This window comes from Hemiscyllium ocellatum, chromosome 16 (genome assembly GCF_020745735.1).
Source record: "Hemiscyllium ocellatum isolate sHemOce1 chromosome 16, sHemOce1.pat.X.cur, whole genome shotgun sequence".
Lineage (NCBI taxonomy): Eukaryota > Metazoa > Chordata > Chondrichthyes > Orectolobiformes > Hemiscylliidae > Hemiscyllium > Hemiscyllium ocellatum.
The window spans coordinates 62,031,916-62,048,747 of NC_083416.1; the positions used below are offsets into that span (position 1 = coordinate 62,031,916).

Sequence of the window (16,832 nt, forward strand, 5' to 3'; positions counted from 1 at the left end):
GCTACAGAACTCAGAAATAAATATTGAAGTTTTGAAAACAGTTCACATCACAAGAGGAAGTGCTGGAGGTCTTAGAAAATAGCCGCGGATAAATCTCTGGGAACTGATCAAGTGTATTTCTGGATGTTGTGGGCAGTTAGGGAGAGAATTGCGGGGCCCCGAGGAGAAATCTTTATCATTTGCAACCACAGGTGAGGTGTTGGAGGACTGGAGAGTGGCCATTGTTGTGCCAATATGCAAGAAATGTTATAAGGAGAAACCTGAGAACTATAGACTGCAGGTGTGACAAATTTGTTTGGTAAGTTGTTGGAGGTGATTCTGAAAAATAGGATTTATATGCATTTAGAGGGGCAAGGACTGATAAGGAATAGTCAGCACGGCTTTGTGCACGAGAAATTGGGTCTCTCAAACTTGATTGAGCTTTTTTTTCCCAGGAGGTAACTAAAAAGATTGATTAGGGCAAAGCAGTAGATGTTGTTTGCTTGGACTTCAATAAAGCCTTTGATGAGGTTCTGAATGGTACATTAATTAGTAAAGTTAGATCACAAGGGATTCAGGGTAAATTTGCCAATGGGATACAAAATTGGTTTTACTGGAGCATACAAAGAGTGATGGTGGAGGGCTATTTTTCAGACTGGAGGACTGTGACCAGTGCTGTGTCCACTTTTGTTTTGTCATTTAGATAAATGATTTGGATTAAAATATGGAAGGCTTGATTAGTAAGTTTGCACAGGACACTGAAATTGATGGTATCGTAGACTGTGAAGAATGTTATCTAAGATTACAAAGAGATCTTGATCAATTGGGTCAATGGATTGAGGAATAGCAGATGGAGTTTAATTTGAATAGATGAGAGGTATCACATTTTGGTAAAACAAACAAGGGCAGGACTTATACAGTTAATAACAGGGGTCTGGATAGTGTGTTAGAATAGAGACCTAGGGATTCAGGTACAGAATTCTTTGAAGTGTGTGTCGTGGGTAGACAGGGGAGTTAAGACGACACTTAGCAGACTTGCCTTCATTGCTCAGATCTTTGAGTATCGGTTTTGAGAGGTCACGCGGAGGTTGTAATGGATGCTGGTAAGGTCTCTTGTAGAATACTGTGCACGGTTCTAGTTGCCCTGTTATAGGAATGATATCATTAAATGGGAGAGGGTTTAGAAAATATTTTAGGATTTTGTGGTAATGAAACATTTGAGTTTTAGACTGGAGAGGTTGAGACTTTAAGTGTAGGAGGTTGAGGGGTGGTCTTATAGAAGTTAATAAATCATGAGGGGCAAAAATAGCAAGGGTCTTTTCTGTAGGGTGAGGGATATCAAAACTAGGGAGCATATTGTTACAGGTGAAAGTTTTAAAAAGGACATGGGATGCAATTTTTTTTAATATAGTGGGTCACATGTGGAATGAACTTTCAGAGGAAATGATAGATGTGGGTACAGTTACAACATTTAAAAGATATTTGGATAAGTTAGTGTATAGGAAATGTTTGGAAAGATATGGGCCAAATGCAGGCAGGCGGGAGATTAGTTTGGGAACATGGTTGGCATGGATTAGTTGGACTGAAGGGTCTGTTTCCATGCTGTAGACCCGGGTTCAATTCCCGACTCAGGCGACTGACTGTGTGGAGTTTGCACGTTCTCCCCGTGTGTGCGTGGGTTTCCTCCGGGTGCTCCGGTTTCCTCCCACAGTCCAAAGATGTGCGGGTCAGGTGAATTGGCCAAGCTAAATTGCCCGTAGTGTTAGGTAAGGGGTAAATGTAGGGGTATGGGTGGGTTGCGCTTCGGCGGGTCGGTGTGGACTTGTTGGGCCGAAGGGCCTGTTTCCACACTAAGTCTAATCTAAGTCTAATCTAATCTAATCTAAGACTCTGCTTTAAACAGCTTTGTTTCATTTAAAGTTAATTTGTTACAATAATCGTCTCATTTGGATTGATTCCAACAAAACAGCATTCTGAACAAGGTCCACCTCACCTTCACTTTAGTTAATACATTTGACAGTAATGATTGGGAAGAAACATTCAAAAGGCATTATTTCAAACTATTTGCAGCTCCACGGCTGAACCAAGACAGCACAAAAGGTTGGTAGGTAACATAGACAAGGTTGCTAACCCGCCCCATTTGACAAAAGGAAGTCTAAAAGCAAAAGGTGCCTGTGCCAGAGACAACTTATGATCAATCATAACTTTTAAGTTCAGGGAAAGTAATGATGTAGTCGTATTGTCACTGGACTAATGATCTAGACAATGTTCTGAGAGTGTAGCTTTAAATCACACCATAGCAAACAGAATTTGCTAACATCTAGAATCAGAAGTCTAAATGATGACAGTGAAACCTTGCTGATCATTGTAAAATCTATCTTATCACAATGTCCTTTGGGGAAGGAAAATTTTCTATCTTTACCTAGTTTTTACCTTAGATTTTACTCTAGATCCACAGCTATGTCATTGGCTCTTAACTGTCCTCTGAAATGGTAGAGCTTAAAGTTGCATCTGCAGTGAAAAGCACACAAAAATTAAACTGAATGGACCACCATCTGACATCAACTGAATGGCAAATTTAGCCACACTACTATTGTGCCACAAAACTCCACTCCAAAATAGGTTTGTTCTCTTGTTGGCGTTTCTCTTAACCCAATTAAATGAGAACTGATTTGAACCAATCTCAAGAGTGACATTTTGTGTAGAGCTTCAAACATGACACATCATGAAGTTCTGCTCAGGACGACGTCATTATGAATAATAGATTTTTTTTTAAAGTGTTATTCATTCTCATAATACAGCAGGCTTCCATATCCTGAGAAAGTTTCTACAAATATCTGTTTGAGTTTACCACTACCAGCAGAACACCAGATGTAGTACACAAATGTAGTGGGTAGTTCATACCACTTACCATTCTGGTATTTCTCTTTGTACTAATCATAAAATTAACTGAATTAAGAATGGAAATCCCTATTAAATCAATTTTACATTGACGTGATAGAATTATTTGAACCAGCTATTCATGTATGCTCCCCTCTACACTAAAGGTATGAAATGGTGGTACTGTCTATATGCCAAACTACATGTTCATGAACAGCAAATTATTTTTCACAGCATACAATGAATACTGCTCCAACTGCACAAAGAAGCTTGATAGCATTCATGACAAAATGGCTCACTTGACTGAAATGCCAGCAACCTTTAACTTTCATTCTCTTCAGTGCGCTGTGACAGCACTGTGTACCATCTACAAGATACAGAAACTCAGCAGGGCTCTTTTGAGAGCACCTTTCAAACCAGTGATCTCCAACACCTAGGGTAGAATCTTGGGAAAACTACTGTCTGCAAGTTACCCTTCAAATCGCACACCACCCTGATGGAACTATATCACCATTTCTCTAATGTCACTGGATCAATATCTTGAAACTAGCTCCGTAATAACATTGCTCATGTTTAATTCAGATAAATGTGAGATGCTGCATTTTGGGAAAGCAAATCTGGAGGATTTGAGCCAAAAGGAGAGGCTGAACAGGCTGGGGCTGTTTTCCCTGGAGAGTCAGAGGCTGAGGGGTGACCTTATAGAGGTTTACAAAATTATGAGGGGCATGGATAGGATAAATAGACAAAGTCTTTCTCTGGGGTGGGGGATTCCAGAACTGGAGGGCATAGGTTTGTGGTGAGAGGGGAAAGATTTAAAAAAGAGACCTAAGGGACAACTGTTTCACTCTGAGCTGCCAGAAGAAGTGGTGGAGGCTGGTACAATTGCAACATAGAGGCATTTGGATGGATATATGAATAGGAAGAGTTTGGAGGGATATGGAGTGGGTGCTGGCCGGTGGGACTAGATTGGGTTGGGATATCTGGTCGGCGTGGACGGGTTGGACTGAAGGATCTGTTTCCATGCTGTACCATCTCTATGACTCTATGTCACTAAACTCCAGGACTTCAACAAGTCAAGACTTCAGCTCAGTGGCAATTCAGCAGCTAGCATTGCTGCTTCTAAGCACCAGGGACCTGGTTTGATTCCTGTTCTGAGAAACTGTCTAAGGGGCGTTTCTTCTCAAAGTTCAAAACATGCAAATTAGGTGGATTGGCCATGCTAAATTGCTCCAGTGGTCAGGGGTGTATCTGCTAGGATCAGTTGTGATAAATGCAGGGTGACGAGGATGGGACTGGGATTTCTGGTTCTGAGTGGGATGCTCTTTGGAGAGTTAATGCAGACTCGATGTGCTGAATGGTTTCTTTCCACACTGCAGGCTCTATGATTCTATGGCAATTTGTAAATGGGCAATAAATGCTGGCGAAGCCAGTACCACACTGATCACATGAACAAGGGCCAACCAACAGTCTGTATTTTTCAAATACCTGCAGAAATATAAAAATGAAGAGTTTCTAACTGGCTTTCTATTTTTCTCCCTCAGTTTGATTAAATTTTAACTTCCTTTGCCAGTCACAGATGGTCTTTCCTTCAAGTTTTCTTTCATATTGCAACCTATTTTTCCTGATTATTGCAAAATATATTCTTAAATGTCTTCCTCTGCATCTTTATTGCTCCCTGAATCTAATCTCCAAGTTCATTTTACCTTTTTTATTTTTCATCTTTACTCCAGGACAGTTTGCGTATATTAAGTTTACTTTCAATGGAGTAAAGATTAAGGAGTCATTTACAATAAGGTGTTTCAAAATTAAAAACAAGTTGATGGTTCTTCCCCACTTATCTGTCTGATTTCTTGTGCTGAGTCATCCTTACGAGGAAGAGAAAGAGGGTGGGTGAAAAGCAAGTACAGGTCATTCTGTTATAACGCACATTTCATCAATGCAAATTCATTGAATTGGCTGTTTCTAAAGTGCAAACTTTTAAAACATGTTGGCTGTAATGTGATTACGGCACCAACAGTTTAAGTGCTGTTTCTAAAGCACAGGGTTCACAAGAATGCAACCATCGCGTTATAGAATAATTGACTGCAAGTAGAAATAGGGAGGTCTACCCCATGACAAAACCTGTTTTTAAACAAATCTATTAATCTTCAGTTTTAAAATTAAAATAACAGATGGTGGAAATCAAACAAAAATAGTAAGGGCTACAGAAACTCAGTAGGTCTAGCACCAGCTGTAGAGAGAGAAACTGACTTAACATTTCACAATTACAGTCTGACTCTTTTTCATGATCTCATTGACTTGATGGGCTGAACGGCCTACTTCTCCTCTTGTCTTATGAGATCAACACATTTGTACTATATCAAAGTACTTTCAGGTTAAACATGAACCACGAAACTTCCTAATTACTTGGTACCATGAGTAAGCCTCCTACCCCCCAGAACTAAACTTCAAGCTGAAAGAAGCACCACGGGTGTCAAGGCACAAAATGCACCCCGGTGGGGAACTTCATCGTTCAGTAGTGGGAATGCCTCAGCAGCACAGTACTGACAGAACTGATGATACCCTCAAGACCATAACTACAAAAAACTGGGTCGGTAACAGTGATGAAAGAATTAATGAGGAAGAAAAACATACTTGCCGTCATCCTCTGTCCATGACAGCATTGATGAGAACTACTGTACAGCCCATGTGAAAAAAGCTCAATCATAGAGGTATTCCAACTCTTCCATGCTGACCAGATATCCAAAATTAATCTAGTCCCACTTGCCAGCATTTCGTTCCTATCCCTCTAAACCCTTCCTATTCTTATACCTATCCAGATGCCTTTTAAATATTGTAATCGTATCAGCATCCATCAGTTCCTGTGGCCTGAAAATGTTGCCCATGAGGACTCAAATCTTTCCCCCTCACCCTAAACCTATGCCCTCTAGTTCTGGACTTCACCACCCAGGAAAAAGACTATCTAGTCACCCTATAAAATCACAAGGAGCATGGTTAAACTTGTATAAGGTCACCCCTTCAGCCTCTGACGGTCCAGGGAAATCAGCCTCAGCCTATTCAGCCTCCCCCTACAGCTGAAACTCTAACACTGGCAACTTTATTGTAAATATTTTCTGAACCTTTAAGTTTCACAACATCCTTTTGTATAGGAGGGAAACAAGAATTGCACACAATGTTCCAAAAGTGGCCTAATCAATGTCCTGTACTGGTGCAACAAGACCTCCCAATTCCTATGCTCTGACCAATAAAACAAAGCATACCAAACACCTTCTTCACTATCCTATCTATCTTCGGCGACTTTAAAAAAACTCAACCTGCACTGCAAGGTCCCTTTCTTCAGCAACATTCCCAGGACCTTACCATTCAATTTATAGGTCCTGCCCTGATTTGCCTTCGAAAATATAGCACCTCAGTTATGTAAATTGAGCTCCATCTGCCACTCCTGTGCCCACTGGTCCATCTTATCAAGATCGCACTTACTCCAAGGTAACCTTCTTCACTGTCCACTACATCTCCAATTTTGGTATCACCTGCAAACTTACTAACTATACAAATGTTCACATCCAAATGACGAAACATAGTGGACTCAGTATTGATCCTGGAGGTCACAGGCCTCCAGTCTGAAAAGCAATCCTCCACTGTCTCCCCAATAGGGGAACCTCAAAAATACTGCAAAAGCACTGCAACCATGATAAATGTGACAGGCTGCAAGTGGATCTAACTGCATCCATTAAACACAGCCATCATCAGCAGAAATGCACTTTTACACTCATCAGTTGAGTTACTATGAAGGACCCTCCTTTTCAACCTCTCCCCTCATCCAAGGCATGGCTGAGCATCAGATTAAAACCATCAGTTATCTAATGAGTGTGTAGCCTTTAGTTCAATAGGACTATGGCAATAATACTTTACCACAATATCATGGGCCTGCTATATCCACCTCCCTACCATTTCAATCAAGCTAATGAAGTGCACAGGCATGCCAGGAACGTCACGAGATGGAACTGAAAATTATTTGTCAATGTTACGAAGTAATAACACATGCCAACAGTACAAGCAGCAACCTATAGACAAAGCTATTCTACATCCAAGAGATCATATCCTTAGATTTACAGTCCTGCCACATCCAGTCATGAAAGGTGGTGGACAATGAAACAACTTTGAAGGAGCCATCTCAACAAATATCCACAACTTCAATACGAGTGAGCCCAGTATATTAATATAGAAAGGTAACATGTGCAACAATCTGCAGCCAATAGTGCCAAGCGGATGATCCACCTCAGCCTTCTCAAGAGGTCACCTGTATTACAGACAGCAGTGTTCAGACAACTCAATTCATGCCATACCAGAAACGAGAGGGGTCTGGAAACTGCAAGAGGCCATGTGCTCCAGAACGAGCTGCATACAGCTAAAATATTGATATTTACCAGACATGTAGAAAATTGCTTACTTGCATTCTGTACATGAAAAGCAGGATACATTCAACCTGGTCAATTAAAGTCCAATGTGTCTACTCTCAATCATCAAATTAATGCAAAACTTAAGGGGTATTCGCTCATTACAGAAATATACAAGATAGGAACAGGAGTACACTATTCAATCTCTCAAGCCTGTTTTGCCATTCATACCCTAATCCCACTTTTCCCCTCTTCCCTTGATCACTTTAGCCAGAAAAGCTATATCTACATCCTTCTAGAAAATAATTAATGTTTTAGACTCAACTACTTTCTGTAGTGAATTCCACAGGCTCACAACTCTCTGGGTGAAGAAATTTATTCTCATTTCAGTCCTAAACGGTTTACCCCTTAAACTATGATCCCTGGTTCTGAACTCCCCCACGATTGGGAATATCATCATATAGCTAACCTGTCTAGTCCTGATCAAAATGTATAGCTTTCTGTGAGATATCCCTCATGTTTCTAAACTCAAGGGACTATAATCCTAACCAATTCAATCGCTCCTCATATCAATCATTCCAGGAATCAATCTGGTAAAATAAGAACAGAAATTACTAATGAAGCTGAGCAGTCTGGCAGCATCTGCTTTCCCCCACAGAGTTAAAGTTGAGACCAGTGATTCCTCATCAGAATAGAATCAGTTTGGTAAATTTTTGCTGCACTCTTTATAAAGAACATCCTTCCTCAGATAAGATGATCAAGTCTGTATACTATATTCCCTATGTGGGACTTTGTCAATAGCCTTCTGAAAGTTACGATTTGTCAAACACTATTTCCCTCTGCAAATCCATGCGGACTGTGCCTAATTCTGTTTGCTAAGTGTAAAAAGCCTTGATAATTGACTAACATCTTTACCACTACCAACATCACATTCACTGGTCTACATTTCCGTTTTCTCCCTACCTCCCCTTTTAAATAGTGGAATAATATCAGTTGCCCTCCACTCTGTAGTAACTGGTCCAAGAGTCTAAAGAATCTTGAAAGATGACCAATATATTCACTCATGTCCCTGAAAAGGTTGGATAAAAAATACCTACCCCTACATAGAAGCTACTCACTTCCTGACCTCATTACAACCTTTGCTCAAACATGGACAAAAGCAGCTAAACTGAGACACGAGGCAAGAGTGACCACTCTTGACCTCAAGGATGCATTCGACTGAGAACGGCATTGAGGAGCTTCAGCAAAACTAGAGTCGATGGGAATCAGGAGGAAAACTCTCTATTGGTTTGAGTCTTACAGAGCAAAGGAATATAGCTGCGGTTATCAGAGGTGAGCTCTGAAACCTCTGTGCAGGACCTCCTCAGGGTAGTGTCTATGCCTGATTTATTAATGACCTATTCCCCACTTCACAAAGTGAGAAGTGAAGGCATTCACTAATGTCATATAGCAGTTCAGTCATATGCACAATGCTTCAAATTGAGAAGCAGTCCATATCTCAATGTACTAACACCTAGATGATGTCCAGCTCAAGATAACAAGTAAAGGTCATGCCATATAAGTGTCAGGCAATGACCACCATCACTTATTGGATGTGAACACAGGAGGTATAATTAGTAAGTTTGCAGATGACACCAAAATTGGAGATGCAGTGGACAGCAAAGGTTACCTCAGAGTACAACAGGATCTTGATCAGATGGGTTAGCGGGCTGAGGAGTGGCAGTTGGAGTTTAATTTAGATAAATATGAGGTGCTCCATTTTGAAAAAGCAAATCAGAAAAGGACCTATACACTTAATGCTAATATCCTGAGGAGTGTTGCTGAACAAGATGGATCTTGGAGTGCAGGTTGTTAGGTCCCTTAATATAGATAGATAGGATATAGTGAAGATGGTGTTTGATATGCTTTCCTTTATTGGTCAGAGCGTGGAGTATAGGATTCGAGCTGTAAAGGACATTGGTTAGGCCACTTTTGGAAAATTGCATGCAATTCTGGTCTCCTTCCTATCGGAAGGATGTTGTGAAACTTGAAAGGGCTCAGAAAAGATTTACAAGGATGTTGGAGGATTTGAGCTATAGATTCTCCATTAGAGTGGTGCTGGAAAAGCACAGCAGTTCAGGCAGCATCCGAGGAGCAGGAAAACTGACATTTTGGGCAAAAGCTCTTCATCAGAATTTGAGCTATAGGGAGAGGCCGCAAAGACTGGGGCTGTTTCCCTTGGAGTGTTGGGGGTTGAGGAGTGACCGTAGAGAGGTTCATAAAATCATGAGGGGCATGGATAGAATAAGTGGATAAGGTATTTTTTCCTTGGGGGGGTGGGGGGGGGGGGGGGGGGGGGGGGGGGGGGGAGGTGTAAGTCCAGAACTAGAGGGCATAGGTTTAGGGTGAGAAAGGAAAGATATAAAAGGGACAAATTTTTCACGGAGGGTGGTGGGTGTATGGAATGACCTGCCAGAGGAAGCGGAGGAGGTTGGTACAATTACATCATTTAAAAGACATCTGGATGGTATATGAATAGGAAGGGTTTAGAGGGATATGGGCCATATGCTGGCAAATGGGACTAGATTAGGTTAGGAGATCTGGTTGGCATGGATGAGTTGGACTGACAGGTCTGCTTCCATGCTATACATCTCTGTGACTCTGTAACCACTGCCCAATGATATTACCATTAAGGAGTCACATCTCGAGGGTTACCATGAGCCAAAATTAAACTGGACTAGCCATGTAAATACCACAGCTATAGGACAAGGTCACAGGCCAAGCCTTTCAGCAAGAATTTCACCTAACTGCCCAAAACCTATCCATCCATCTACAAGGTGCAAGTCGGGAATGTTACAGAATACTGTCCGGAGGAGTACAGCTCCAACAAAATGCAAGCTGCTTGACACAATCTAGGTCAAAGCAGCTCACTTAATTGGCAATAACCTCAGCCACAAATATTTACTCCCTTCAACATTAGTGCACAGTAGGAGCAGTGTGTAACATCAATGCAGAAATTCACCAAGGCACCTTAGAACTTCTAAACCTACAACCATTATCATCGAGATGGACAAGGGCAGCAAATACATGGTAATATCACCATCTCGAGGTGCACTTCCAGTCCATTCACAATCTTTATTTGAAAATATAATTGCCGTTTATTCACTATTGTTAGGTTAAAATCCTGGAACCTGCTCCCCACACCACTGTGGGTGCAACCAATACCAAATTTACTGAAATAGTTCAAGTAGGTAGCTCACTACTACTTTAGAGGACAATTAGAGATGGGCAATGACTGTCAATCCATCTAATGAAGTTCTCATTTTCTGTGAGAAGAAAAAGAATCTGGAGCTGACATAAAACTGAGAAGGGCAGTTCAGGCAGCATCCGAGGAGCAATAAAATCGACGTTTCGGGCAAAAGCCCTTCATCAGGATGAAGGGCTTTTGCCCGAAACATTGATTTTACTGCTCCTCGGATGCTGCCTGAACTGCTGTGCTTTTCCAACATACTCTAATCTAGACTCTGGTTTCTAGCATCTGCAGTCATTGTTTTTACCTATAAAACTGAGAAAAATAGACTTGTTTTAGGTGAAGATGTCATGGGTTGTGTGGATGACATTAAGATCAGACATCATTTAATCAAGTGATGAAAGGGCTCAAGGGTCTGAATGGTCACAAAAAAGGGGAGTGCTACTCTGCCAATGTGCTCTTTCTGAAGTTATACTGAGGCTTAATTTATCCTCTCTAATGGACATAAAACTCCATGGCACTATGAGAGAAATATAAATTGCATCACTATCCAAGCCAATTGTTATCCTTCAACCAACAGCACCAAACTAGACTCTGCAACTCTCACTGCCATTTTTCTACCTTGCCTGTTCAAAGTGGTTGATATGCTCTCCATAGTACTGACTACCAAAAGTGCTTCACTGATTGTAGAGTGCTCCGAATTGTCAAGAATTATGAATGGATTTACATAAATGCAAGTTATTTTTACTGCCGTGATTGAAAATAAAATCAATGAAAGCCAAGGAAAATAGTATTCCCCAATCTTCTCATTTGCAAGGACTAGCATTCAACTCATTCCAAACTACATCTAACTGGGACTACAGAGGTATCTCCAAACGTATTCTGTAAGATCCCAGCAAGATGTCTATGTTCGGTCTGCGTGATGTATAATTTAAAGTGAGACCATACCGCAATTGGTAGGTAAGTAAATGTAATTTGTTTAATGAATCATAACATGCCAGAATCCTCAAAATAGATTACAAAATTTATATTTTCCTGTAATCAGCTTCTGAAACATTGTTATCAGGGCTTTTATCTCCTTTTGAAATTTTCAGAGATCAGAAAGCTGTAAAATCCTGGGTGGGAAAATTCACTAAAGCTATTAAGGTGGATTTAAACTAATACAGCAGGGGGATGGGAACAGGTACAGAAGAGGATGAGAGCAGGGAGTTCCCAAATCAAGTATCTGACACTAGCAAGCGAGAACCTGGTTTGAAGTGTGTGTACTTCAACACAAGGAGCATCCGAAATAAAGTGGGTGAACTGGTGTGGTGGGTTGGTACCTGGGACTTCGATGTTGTGGCCATTACGGAGACATGGATAGAGCAGGGACAGGAATAGTTGTTGCAGGTTCTGGGATTCAGATGTTTCAGTAAGAACAGAGAAGATGGTTAAAAGTGGGGGGGGGGGTGGGGCAATGTTGATCAATGACAATATTACAGTTGTAATATTGGGGACTCATTAACTGAGGTGGTATGGGCTGAGGTTAGAAACAGGAAGGGAGAAGTCACCTTGCTGGGAGTTTTCTATAGGCCTCCGAATAATCCCAGAGATGTAGAGGAAAGGATAGCAAAGATGATTCTTGATAGGAGTGAGAGGCGCAGGGTAGTTGTCATGGGGGACTTCAACTATCCAAATATTGACTGGGATCACTACAGTACGACTACTATAAATGGGTCAGTTTTTGCCCAGTGCGTGCAGAAGGGCTTCCTGACACAGTATGTAGACAAGCCTACAAGGGGCGAAGCCACTTTAGATTTAGTGCTGGGTAATGAGCCTGGCCAGGTGTTAGAGTTGGAAGTAGGTGAGCACTTTGGAGACAGCGATCACAATTCTGTCAGGTTTACTTTAGAGATGGAAAGGGATAGGTGTACTCCACCGAGCAAGAGTTACACCTTTTTGGGGGGGGGGGGGGGAGGAAAATTATGATGCAATTAGGAAAGATTTGGGAAACGTAGAATGGGGAAGGAAACTGCAAGAGATGAGCACATGAAAAATGTGGAGCTTATTCAAGGAAAAGCTCCCGTGTGTCCTAGATAAGTATGTACCTGTCAGGCAGGGAGGAAGATATAGAATGTGAGAGTCGTGGTTTACTAAGGAAGTGGGATCTCTGGTCAAGAAGAAGGCGGCGGCTTATGTTAGGACAAAATGTGAAAACTCAGTTAGGGTGCTTGAGGGTTACAACGAAGTCAGGAAAGACCTAAAAAGAAAGCTCAGAAGAGCCAGGAGGGGGACATGAGAAGTTGTTGGCGGACAGGCTCAGGGTTAACCCTAAGACTTTCCATAGGTATGTCAGGAATAAAAGAATGACGAGTGTTAAATTAGAGCCAATCAAGGATAACAGTGGGAAGTTGTGTGTGGAGTTAGAGGAGATAGGGGAAGCACTTCATAAATATTTTTCGACAGTGTTCACTATAGAAAATGAAAATGTTGGCGAGGAAGATACAGAGATACATGCATCTAGACTAGAAGAGATTGAGGTTCACAAGGAAGAGGTATTAGAAATACTGCAGAGTGTGAAAATAGACAAGTCCCCTGGGCCGGATGGGATCTATCCTAGGATCCTCTGGGAAGCAAGGGAAGAGATTGCCGAGCCTTTGGCATTGATCTTTAAATCATCATTGTCTATAGAAATAGTGCCCGAGGTCTGGAGGGTAGCAAATGTGGTTCCCTTGTTCAAAAAGGGGAGTGGAGACAACCCTGGTAATTACAGACCAGTGAGTCTCACTTCAGTTGTTGGCAAAGTGTTGGAAATGGTTAAGGATTTATAACCATCTAGAAAAGAATAATCTTATCAGGGATAGTCAGCATGATTTTGTGAAGAGTAGGTCGTGCCTAACGAATCTTATTGAGTTTTTTGACAAAGTGACCAAACAGGTAGATGAGAGTAAACCGTTTGATGTGGTGTATATGGATTTCAGCAAGGCGTTCGATAAGGTTCCCCATAGTTGGCTATTAAGGAATGGGACTGTGGGAGACATAGCAGTTTGGATCAGTAATTGGCTTGCTGAAAGAAAACAGAGTGCTGTAATTGATGGAACATGTTCATCTTGGTGTCCATTTACTAGCGGCGTATCGCAAGGGTCAGTGTTGAGTCCCCTGCTGTTCATCATTTTTATAAATGACCTGGATGAGGGCTTAGAAGGGTGGGTTAGTAAGTTTGCGGACGACACTAAGGTCGGTGGAGTTGAGGATAGTGACAAAGGATGTAGTTGGTTGCAGAGAGACATAGATAGGATGCAGAGCTGGGCTGAGAGGTGGCAAATGGAGTTTTATGTGGACAAGTGAGAGGTGATACACTTTGGCCGGAGTAATCGGAATGCAAGGTACTAGGCTAATGGTAGGATTCTTGGGAGTGCAGATGAGCAGAGAGATCTCGGTGTTCCTCAAAGATCTTTCAAAGTTGCCACCCAGATTGACAGGGTTGTTAAGAAGGCATACAGTGTTTTGGCCTTTATTTATAGAGGGATTGAGTTCCGGAACCAAGAGGTTATGCTGCAGCTGTGCAAAGCTCTGGAGTGTACAGTTCTGGTCACTGCATTATGAGGAGGATGTGGAAGCTTTGGAAAGGGTGCAGAGGAGATTTACTGGGATATTGACAGGTATGGAAGGAATGTCTTACGAGGAAGGGCTGAGGGCCTTGAGGCTGTTCTCGTTAGAGAGAAGGAGGTCAAGAGGTGACTTAATAGAGACATACAAGATAATCAGAGGGTTAGATAGGGTGGACAGGGAGAGCCTTTTTCCAAGTATGGGGACGACAAATATGAGGGGACACAATTGTAAAATGAAAGGAGATAGGTATAAGACAGACATCAGAAGTAGTTTCTTTACTCAGAGTAGTAAGGGTATGGAATGCTTTGCCTGTAATGGTAGTAGATTCGCCAAGTTTAAGTGCATTTAAGTGGTCATGGACAGGCAAATGAATGTACATGGAATAGTGTAGGTGGGATTAGTATGACAGGGCGGCACAGAGGGCCGAAGGGCCTGTACTGTACAGTAATGTTCTATGTTCTAAAAGTGTAACTTGTGCATTGGTTCTCAGAATTCATCCTAGACTTTCACGATCAAACCAGAGAGCAGGCATTTTTTGTTTTACTATTCAGTGACTTTCAGCGAACAGAATAACTTGAAATAAATCAACAAGTAATGAATCCAAAGTCAAAGTTGCCAAACAATGTTACAATGCTGTGATTCTATTAATTGCATTAAACAGCTACGCTTCCCAAGTCAAACAAGAGAAAGAAGCACATGATGCAAATCTGATCCATACATGGAACAGACCATTTTAAACAAGTTCATATTCAACAAGTTAAGACAGTTTAGCTTAAGAACAAATTCAACAGTCAAATGCAAGGAAATGAGCTAATGCTAAAAAAGTATTATTTGGAACAATTCCATAGTTTGTTAATCCTGCCCTCAAGGGTCTTTTTGCTCCTGTGTCCCTTATTCTGCTTTCCAATTTTGTGTGCATCACTACAGACTAGCTCACTACCATTGTGATATCACAAAAACAGCTTCACTACCACATTGCACTCAAAACTGCATATCAGTGACAAATTTATTCAGAAATCAAACCGTCCATTAAGTTTGGTGAAATCAGTTTGAAGATGGGCAAAAACAGTCAAACCATCAATATAATATTGCATTGGCAAATACAAGTAATTATTTTCAAATGATAAATTCAAATACACATTACAAAATCTAAGATAAAATCAGGCATAATTAAAATTTTGTAAATAGGTCAGATTACACAAACTTGCTGGTCTAAGGCAACAGAATAGATATTGGCGTTAGCCAACACTTGACGCAACTCAGGCAAATAGCCCCCAATAGCTTGTCGAGACAAAACATTCATAAATTTGCATTCCCTCAGCAGAACGTAAATGCAGTCAGGTTTTTTTTAAAAACTGGCAAAAAATTAACAATCGCAGTTACATGTAGCATATTAATCGTACCATGGGAGTTTGGAAAGGGGGGGGGGGGGGGAGAAGAGAGAAAGTGGGAGTCTTTTACCGAAGTTCTTCCGCTTCTTTTCCAAGAAACTGCGTGTTTAACCGTATTGCTGCCAACAATCCTGGGGTTTGTAGTTCTTACTGAGCGCATCAAATACCATGAGGAGGAGCTTATTGGCCGGGAAGGACAACTACTCCCGGGATGCAGTGTTGCCGCTACGCAACCTCACCTCCTGTAGACCCCGTTTGAACAAAAGGGTTCGGCCGTAGTGACGTCGCATCGACTAAAACTGTTTTCGGAGAAGGAGGGGATAAAATTCAACCTTACACACCTCAATTCCCGACATCCCAAAGGACGGCTGTTTTTTTTGCGCGGGGGAGGGGGGTAAAAGGGGTGGAGAGTGAGGAGAAGGGGACAATAATGGAGCAAATTAATGAAAACAGGTTTATAAAAAAATTACACATCTGAAAAACTGAACACCGCTGATATAGTTCTACATTTTTGAAGCGGGGTGGGGCGGGTGACAGAGGAAAGGATGTACGTTAAACGGATACTAATCAGTTTGGATGACCAGCTCCTTCACCGGCAGCGGGAGGAGGGAATTTGGGAGTTTCACAGACTCCTCGGGGCCCCACTGAAAACACCGCGGCGGCTTTGTTACCTTCAGTCCTGTCCGAGGTCCTGAGCCATTCTCGCACAGCGATGCACTCAGGAAAAATAAAGGAGAGAAAGACCAGGATGAACCCCGCCGGAGGGTGTGTGTGGGGGGGATACTGGCGGGGGTAGGGAGGGAGTAAGAGAAGCACCAACGGAACCGGCCGGGCCGCTCCTACTGCCTGCCGACCGCTCTCAAAAAGCAGACAACACCTTCCTTCCAGATCGACAGCCGCCTGTACAGTCCCTCCGCGTTCATCGCAACGTTGTCGTCACCACTGCTGCTCCAAGAAATAGATATATATACATATTAAATAAATAAAAGGCTTTTTCTTTTTAAAAAAATAACAAATGGAATCACGCATCCGCCATTTTAGGTGCCGGCCCCGAGCAAGAACAGCTGGTAACCAGGGGAGAGCGCGTCACGTGACCTTCGGCGCCTGGGGCGGGGCTTACCTGCTGCCGCAGAGCATCGCGGGATACTAAGAGCACGTGACCAAAGCCAACCTGGCCCCCGCCCACTTTGTCTCCAGGTGTAAAGCTGCTCTGGAACGTGAGTAGCTGCTTCCAAAGAAGACACCAGGTACAGTATGGGGTAACCAGTCCTGTCCCAGGGTGGTCCGCCTGCAATCATGTGCTCACGTCCTGGATACATTTTAGCGCCTCACTTATTGATCTGTTTTAGTTTAAAGTGCAAACCT

General features: G+C 42.1%; 1 protein-coding gene across 4 annotated transcripts in view; it reads right to left on the reverse strand.

Annotated features, from left to right (window-relative positions):
- aff4 (AF4/FMR2 family, member 4) overlaps window positions 1-16,538 on the reverse strand; it is a 95,184-nt gene extending 78,646 nt beyond the window's left edge. For 2 of the 4 annotated variants that reach the window (XM_060837325.1, XM_060837322.1), the window contains exon 1: window positions 16,139-16,538. The gene's annotated coding sequence lies outside the window, so the exon portion shown is untranslated. Of the gene's footprint in view, window positions 1-2,412; window positions 2,491-15,537; window positions 15,559-16,138 lie in introns of those variants that run through there. The other 2 variants (XM_060837323.1, XM_060837324.1) reach the window with 2 other exon arrangements.
- Window positions 16,539-16,832: the final 294 nt, after the last annotated feature.